This window comes from Acipenser ruthenus, chromosome 29 (genome assembly GCF_902713425.1).
Source record: "Acipenser ruthenus chromosome 29, fAciRut3.2 maternal haplotype, whole genome shotgun sequence".
In the NCBI taxonomy this organism is placed as follows: Eukaryota; Metazoa; Chordata; class Actinopteri; order Acipenseriformes; family Acipenseridae; genus Acipenser; species Acipenser ruthenus.
In genome coordinates, this window is record NC_081217.1 from 11,473,217 (window position 1) to 11,481,783 (window position 8,567).

General features: G+C 45.5%; 1 pseudogene; it reads left to right on the forward strand.

The window, feature by feature from the left end:
• The first annotated feature begins 1,450 nt into the window (after positions 1-1,450).
• Positions 1,451-5,942, forward strand: LOC131702148 (zona pellucida sperm-binding protein 3-like; annotated as a pseudogene).
• Positions 5,943-8,567: the final 2,625 nt, after the last annotated feature.

The following is an 8,567-nucleotide window of genomic DNA, read 5'->3' on the forward strand; positions in this document are numbered from 1 at the left end:
ATAAAATTCAATGACAAACTATGTTTTAGAGCAGGTGCAGTGACTTTATTGTGCTGATCACAATTGACATCACGAAGATGCTGTAAAATGATCTGTCGATCTTGGGCAGGTGTTGGGACTCTTGATCTCCCAGTTCGTGGCCTGTCATTGACAGAGTGTGTCTGGTTATACCGTCTCGCCAGGTTTGAAATTGCTGGCTGCGAGCACCGAAGACGGCGAGTCACAGTACGCTTCCCTAATCCAGCCTCCAACATGCCGATTGCACGAAGGCGCTGCTCTTTTTCTGTGATTTTCTTTATTGCTTTTATTCAAGCTTGCAATTCAACAGCTGAAATCACTCCATATCCAGCGTCCAATCAACTGTCTCACTAATTAGGTGATTAAGTGAATATGCTTCAGTCATAGTCACTCAAGCGTGTCATGGTCGAGTGATTTTTTTTCGAAAATGAATGTGTTATAACAGTGATAAGTTTATTTTGATGCTACAATATATATATATATATATATATATATATATATATATATATATATATATATATATATATATATATTAGTGATCTTGGATCTCGCAGGCAGGCGCATCACACAAAGCAAGGCAATCCACACACAAATGGAGGGCGGGCGCAAACCTGGGATCTCTCGCACTGAAGCATAGCGCCGATATCGCTGTACAAAAGAGCCGGCTCCCTTGCAAGGAGCGTATACGTCACCTACCAGCATAATACAGACATAAAACAAGCAATGAGAACTAACACACTCAGTGCACAGTCCAGGCCACGCCCCCCTGATAACGCAAACAATGAGAACTAACACACTCAGTGCACAGTCCAGGCCACGCCCCCCTGATAACACAAGCAATGAAAACTAACACACTCAGTGAATAGTCCAGGCCACGCCCCCCTGTTTACACAAGTAATGGGAACTAACACACTCAGTGCACAGTCCAGGCCACGCCCCCCTGATTGTTTTGCAAACTCCTATTTTCAATACGTTTCATAGCTTACATGACAAAACCGAGTGTCACCAAGTAGATAATATAGAGTCCATGTAAGAAAGGTTCTTAGAAGCACCTAAAAAGGTCTCTCCACAGCGGCAAAGCAAGGTTCTAACGAGAACCTTTACTTCTAGAGTGTAGGCATCATTCAAAGAAAGGTGGAGGATCCTGCTCGCTATGTTTCGGAAAAAAAAAAAAAAATCCATGTAGGCTATCCAGTTGAATTAATCAGAATTGTAATTGGATTATCTTTTCCAAGTCATGTAAACACAGAAAAGTGTCGTTTTCACCAAACCAATTTGCTGATTCAGTACCCGAATATGCCCAACATTCGTTTTCTAAAGACTTGATCTCATGTAACCGTAGTGAATGCGTGTCTGTGTATGATTGTTTAATTACCCAGCCAGGTTTAACACGTTAATTAATTCCGGGGAGTATAAAGGTGCTGGCTACGCGCTTATCGGTATGCAGCTGCAGTGTTTGATTCTGAACTGAAGAGTTTACAATGGGGACGCGCGGTGTTCAGACAGTGCTTTCGCTCGCTTTGATTTTACTTGTGCAGCTCCACGGAGCGTTTGGATGGATCTGGTCGGATCAGCCGGTTTATAACCCAGTGCTGTTTACCGCGCCGAGAGCGGTATTTCAGCCGATGCCCACCCCTCTCTCCGTGCAGAGAGCTGACCTGTCGCTGTTGAATTCGGTCACCCTGGACTGCAGGAAAGACGCCATGGTCGTGACGGTGAAACGGGACTTGTTTGGGATCGGCTACCTGGTGAGCAGCGCCGACTTGAGCGTGGGGTCCGCGGGCTGCTCGGCCACCTCCTCCGACAGCGTCGCCAACACGGTTTTGTTCAGCATTCAGCTCCAGGACTGCGGCAGCACTTTCCAGGTAACCCTGCGTGTCGATCGCATTTGTAACTGCGGTAACTAATAGTGAACTGATAAGTGGGTAGCCCAGCTTTCCTTATTGCTTGCACTTCACTGTGAAGGTCTCACATACAGTAGTGCGCACATTTATTACATTAACTCAAGACTTGTCATGTGTGTTCTGCTGTGTATATACTTGCATGCATGAACACCTCGGTCTGTGGATTTCAAGTTTTGGTCCCTAATCTTCTAGGCGCTGGTATGTGTTTGGGCAGCAGTGTGGAGTAGTGGTTAGGGCTCTGGACTCTTGACCGGAGGGTTGTGGGTTCAATTCCCAGTGGGGGGACACTGCTGTTGTACCCTTGAGCAAGGTACTTTACCTAGATTGCTCCAGTAAACACCCAACAGTATAAATGGGTAATTGTATGTAATGTGAAATAATGTATAATGTGATATCTTGTAACAATTGTAAGTCGCCCTGGATAAGGGCGTCTGCTAAGAAATAAATAATAATAATGTGACAGTGTTGGACTGCTTTGTGCATTAATTGGGCATCTTGAACAACTTCTGAAGTCATGCATTAATATTTCTGTGGTTCTTTCTCATTAAGCTAACTGCTTGTGTGGCCTATTGTCAATTTAAATTCCTAATTGACCTCTTGACACTTCTCCTCCAAGATTTTGCAGTGAGGTGCATGAAATGGGGGTTCAGTTTACTGACCGGTTGGAGCTTGTCATCCAAGTTCTGTTTCCTTGTGACATTCAAGTGTATCAAACTGCTTGAACAAGCGCTCCATTCCTTGTGTGCCTTAAAGTGTTAAAGCACAAGACCACTTCACATTTTATTTAATAATCAAGAATTGAAGGATCACTTTTCAACTTCTCTCCCTAGGTATTCCCAGACTTCCTGAGCTACACAAACCATCTCTATTACAAGCCTGCCAGCGTTGGCATCATCACCAGGGTTAATATGGCTGATATTCTCCTTGAATGCAGATACCCGAGGTACTGTACCAAGCAAACGGGGACCTGAGGGGCCGTATCTGAACTTCACACTAAATCACTTTGCTGCTGGTCACTCGTTTGTACCAGGGTTCTCAAGTCTCTGCTGCTGTAATATAAGATTTGGACTCAATTCTATTGAAGACAACATTTCTTGTATTCCTGTGTTATCTTAAATAGGATGCCAGTGATGCATGATATCACTTACAAGGATGTGGTTTTTATTTTTCAGAAGGTGGAATGTCAGCAGCAGCCCCATAAAACCAACCTGGGTGCCCTTCACTTCAACAGCCTCTACAGAGCAAATCCTGGACTTCTCCTTGCTGCTCATGAATGGTATGAAGGAAAGGGTTGGGTATGGGGGGTGTTTATTTAATGCTGGTCTGTCTCCTTGCTTCCTGTTCCAGATAACTGGAGTGGTCCCAGAGTCTCCAATGTCATCTACCTGGGTGACATCCTTCACGTTGAGGCTTCTGTTGCCGTCGACAACCACGTGCCGCTACGGCTCTACGTCGACAGCTGCATCGCGACCCTGAGCAACAACAAGGACTCTGAGCCCAGATATGCTGTCGTGGACAAGCTTGGGTGAGAACTGGAGTTACTTCAAACACACTGGCTCGTGCTGCACTCTGCTTTATCGAACCTGTTTCAATGCTGTGTGTTGGCGGTGTAACCCTCTCCTGATGCTTGTCTCCTGTCTTGCCCAGCTGCCTTATGGATAGCAAGTCTCCAGACTCCTCCTCTTCATTCACTAGACCTGTTCTGAACAAGCTGCGCTTTGACATCGCTGCTTTCAAGTTCCAGGGGGATTCCAGGAGCATGGTAAGGCTTGGCTAGACCTGGGTCCATCACTAACTTTGTCTTGTCAAAGTGTACTATAATGACCCCTGTGCTTTCCTGGTGCATTGATTTGCTGTATGGTGTGTTTAACTGCATTCCCATTGTGACTCCTTCCCCTCTTTTTCAGATCTACATGACTTGCACACTGAGAGCAGTCAATGCTGACAAACCAGCTGATGCCTCCAACAAGGCCTGCTCCTACCAGAAGCAATCCTACAGGTAAGCTCTTGCAGTGCAGGAGTGATCAGTTCCTCCTTGCTGAACAGATTTCTTAATCTGGACCCTGTCCCCTTCCACCATGCTATTGTTTGTGATTGGCTCTCGGACCGTGGTCTAGGTTAAGCACAATCCCAGATCAATCCTGATGAGCATGTGTGGGATGAACTTTACCACTGCAATCATGGCAGCCTACCTCTGTGGCCCAGTTGCAGCTGTCTTCGGCAAGTACAAGCGCTGCAAGACTCCTGATGTCTTGTGGAGTCTCGGCCTGGAATCAGAATTGCTGTTTTAGTGGTCAGAAGGGTTTTGGCTTTATTTTTCCCTCCTCCACGGTCTGCTTTTAAGAAGCAGGGTTGTTCATGTCCCTTTCCCTGCCCATGCCTCTGCTAGAACCTGTGTGAACACTTGCATTTATTGGCTTCCTACCGACCTCTTTATAGCAAGTTTGATATCCACTTGCAGAAATACTTGCTCCTCCCTATGTGCACTGGTTTGAAGGTACTGATTTTAGGGGCGGTTGTGTAGATCTCGGTGGCTCTGCACAGTCCTTGTATCCTAGCTGTCTGTGATCCTGCCCCCTCATGCCATGCCTCCCTTTTTCAGGTGGGTTTCTGAGGACGGCTCCTCTGCAGTGTGTGGGTGCTGTGACGCTGGCTCCTGCTCTGGGACACCCCGGTTCCTCACAGGCCCTCTTCCTCCTGCCGAGATCAACCAGCCCAACTGGAGCGGAAAATGGCTGCAGAAGAGAGCTGCTCCTCTTGATCCAGGTACTGTCTGAACACCCAGCCTGGGTGAGGCCTTTTCGGAGGACTGGAACTCTACCAAGCTGTATAAATACTGCAACGCTTGTACTTGGCAAATCCAATTAATTTGGTGTTAATCCTTTGCTGCCAGTGTACAATATGATGGACAAACCTGCCATTAAATGGGTATGGGAACTCTGAGGGGAGGGGGGGGCATTTGGAGTTCTAACCAATGGTTCAAAATCCTTTTGTTGCCATTGTAATATTTAATGGATGACCTTTTGCAGTAGGTCGATTGGATAGAACATTGGTGTGAGTTTAAACATATGAAGTGATTGGGTACCAGGAAGCAGCAACACCTTGTGTTCCACAGCTGCATGTGCAAATCTTGCAATGATACTCTCTATTCAATGGAAGAAAATGGGGACCAGTAACTTTCTAGTGCTAAAGCATTTCTAACCTCATTTTGCCTTCCTTTTTCAGTGGAGAGTTTGACCATGTGTGCTCCCCTTCAATGGAGTTGCATTGTGGAGTAGCTCAATCACCAGTGCATTACTTTGCTTCAATGACACTAACCTTGCCCTCCTGTCTCTTCCTTCCCCCCCCCCCCCTCTGTGTAGCTGGCCAGGACCCCCAAGTGCATGTAAAGGAGATCACCATCGGCCCCCTGACCGTGGTTCATGTAGTCAGAGACCATGCTGTCGTGCTCAGTAAGGAGTCCCTGTACCACCCCCTGCAGCTTGTGGAAGAAGTGCAGGGTAAGTGCCGCTCTCCATGCTACTGAGCTCTGAACCAGCTTGCTGTCAATGGAGGGTTACTCTGCTTTATCGAATCTCAAGAGTGTAACTGTTGTCTGTCCTTTAAAATGAAAGACTGTTTTTAATATGTGTCTGCTTTGTCCTCTACTGTTCCATCACTCCTGTAAGCATGTTGGACTCTGTGCTTTTAGCAGTACAGGGAAACTGCGCCTTGAATGACTTTTGCTATAGCTGGTTCAGCATTGGACCACAATATCCTCCATTCCCAATGTAAACACCTACTCCTGAGTCTTCAATGGGTGTAGCTTCCCTCCCGTGTGGTCCTGTTAACCCCTCTCTCTCCCATCTCAGACTCTGGCTCCTCTGTCCCTGTGCTGGCAGTCTCTGCTGTGGCTCTGGCTCTCTCCTGTGCTGTCCTGTTGGCTGTGTTCCTGAAGAGGCGCTCCCTGTCTAGTGACAAACTGCTCGCTGTGTCTTCCTAATGTGTTTTGAAGAATTAATAAAAGCCTTGTTGAGCTAATGGAGTTGCTCAGTGGTCTTGTGTTCAAGGGGTTTTTATCGGAGGTGTGTTGCTCAATAGCTATGCTTGGTAAAGATCCATGTCCTTTAACCCAAGGTCTCGTCTCTTGTATAGTGAGACATGCAATGTGCTTCTCCCAGGGTTAGTTTGGTTTTACAAGGGTGATGCAAGTAGTGATAGACTTGAATGCTGTAGTCCAGGATTGTGAAGTTTTACAGGTGTGTGAGGAGGTGCTGGAAGGTGGTCAGGGACTGAGCAGTCCTTATCCATGGGCCAGTTGTTCCACCATTGAGGGGCCACGGTGAAGGAGCGAGCTCTGGCAATGGAGCGGGGGTACAGCTAATCTGCCCGTGTAGGGAGAAATAGCCTAGAGATAAGAGGCAGCAGAAACATCAAGATGGTGATAGGAGAGTACAAGAGGTTTCATGTTCTGTAACAACTTGCAATTCTAGATTGTAACCCTCCCTTGTAGCTGAACTCCTTACAACGATCCACTTCAGTTCTTGTTTCTTCCCCAGCAGGAGGGGGTAACTGAATATTCAACTGGCATATTAAATTGCACGCAGACTACAAAGTGCTGTAACTTAAATACAATACTCTATTTGTAATGTCTTTACCTGAAAACAACAATTTTAATTTATCGTATCTGAAGTAATCTCCATTCTTGGTGCTGAAAAGCAATCCTATTACTTGTCTTAAACTGCACTCTACATGTTGAGATGAAGTGGTTGCCTTGGCTTCATCCGCTGTTCAGACTTGTGATTGTGCCTTATACAGGCAGAGTGTGTTAAAGGCAGCCCTACAGACACATGTGGCCAAGGAAAATGAATCCAGCGCTGCAGTAGACTATCGCAAAGTGTTGCAGCCAAATCCAGTTTGTTTAAAAATGAAGAGACAGTCTGAGGGGTAATCAAAGTATTAAACACCAACTGTGGCTTTCACCATTCGCTTCCTTTCCTTTGATCCATAACCCCTTCAGTAACTGTGTGTAGATGTACCGTATTCTAAACCAGATAAGAATCTTATGTTTCCTTCAGTTCTAGCAGGGCAACTTGCTATACTCCATAAAGCTCACAGAAGCTGTTTGAAATATTCTAAACTGAAAAAACCTTCTTCCGGATTTGCTTTGAATGTTCCTTCATCTTCATGATGTAGTTTCTGTTAGGAAATGTACTAACCAACTGTGGGACCTCCCAGAGACAGGTGTGTGTGTGTGTATATATAACCTGAAATCATGTGAAACACCTTAATTGCACACAGGTGGACTCCATTCAACTAATTATGTGACTTCAAAAGACAATTGGTTGCACCAGAGCTTATTTAGGTGTGTCATAGTAAAAGGGGCTGAATACTTATGCAATCAATTCTCTGTTTTGTATTTGTAATTTAGAACAATTTGTAGATCTTATTTTTCACTTTGACATAATGGACTTTTTTTGTATTGATCGGTGGCCAAAACTCCTAATTAAATCCATTTTGATTCCATGTTGTAAAAAATCCAAGAGGGGTGAATACTTTTGAGAGCCACTGTATTTATGCACTGTTTTATTATTTGTATTGTTTGTGGCGCGGATAAAAGCGCTGCGTATTTAGTTTTGTATTTTTAAAACCTCGTGAGGATGCGTGATGATCAGCTAGTGATTTATTTAGCTAGCTGACAGTCACGCATCCTTATTAAACTCATGCAGACGGAGACCATCTCCCGAGTTAATTCATTGATTAATTGTTGCTAATCGGGAGAATCACTGTACATAAACCTCCAACTCTCTACCCTCGGGGAGAGTATGGCAAGGAGAGCGGAAAAACAACTGTTAAGTGTGCTGGTTTTCACCAGCACAATACTTGTGTTTATTTGTTTGGTGTTCTGTGTCACGGGTGGTGTGACCCGAGATAACATTGACGATAATACCTATGTAGCTGACGACTACGCCACCTTGTTTTTAATAAGGCAAGGACCTTAGTAACTGAATGATAATTATACTCTCCCGTTCAGGTTCTTTTATCCCCAGGTTCCCACACACACACAATGAAACCGTATCGGATAAAACAAATTTTATTGTTCTCGACAGGGTACTAAACACGGTACAAAAAAAGATCGCTAGACTAAAATCAAAAAAAGGACTACACTAGGGAATGCCAAAAACAGAACAGAAAAAAAGTAAAAATCCACAGCACACTAAGGCAATCCCCTCCTGTCGGTCGCTGACTCTGAGAAACATAAAAACAAGTTCCACGTAAAACACCACAGTTACAGATGTAACACAAAGATGGGACGAAACAGAAAGAAATTGTCCGGGGGTAAATCCCATGCTCCTGGGGTCTCCCCCTCCAACTCGCTTGGTCCGTAATCAGACTTCTCGTCGCTGGTAGGACAGCCGCTCTCTGCTGGACCTCTCCCGGTTGATCGACCACCACCCCGAAGAACCTGCGACCAGAAAGTGGGGTAAAGAAAAAGGGGCCGTCGGGAACTGTACCACAGGTATATAAATTGCACCCCGTCCTCAGAGTTCTGGTCACTTCCCTTCAGCCAGTCTTTCACTTCGTGTTAACCTCTTTCCATGCTCCCTTGCGCTCGTCCCGTCCCTCCGTCCACCGCTGTCCCCGTTGCACCTGGGAACGAGGAGT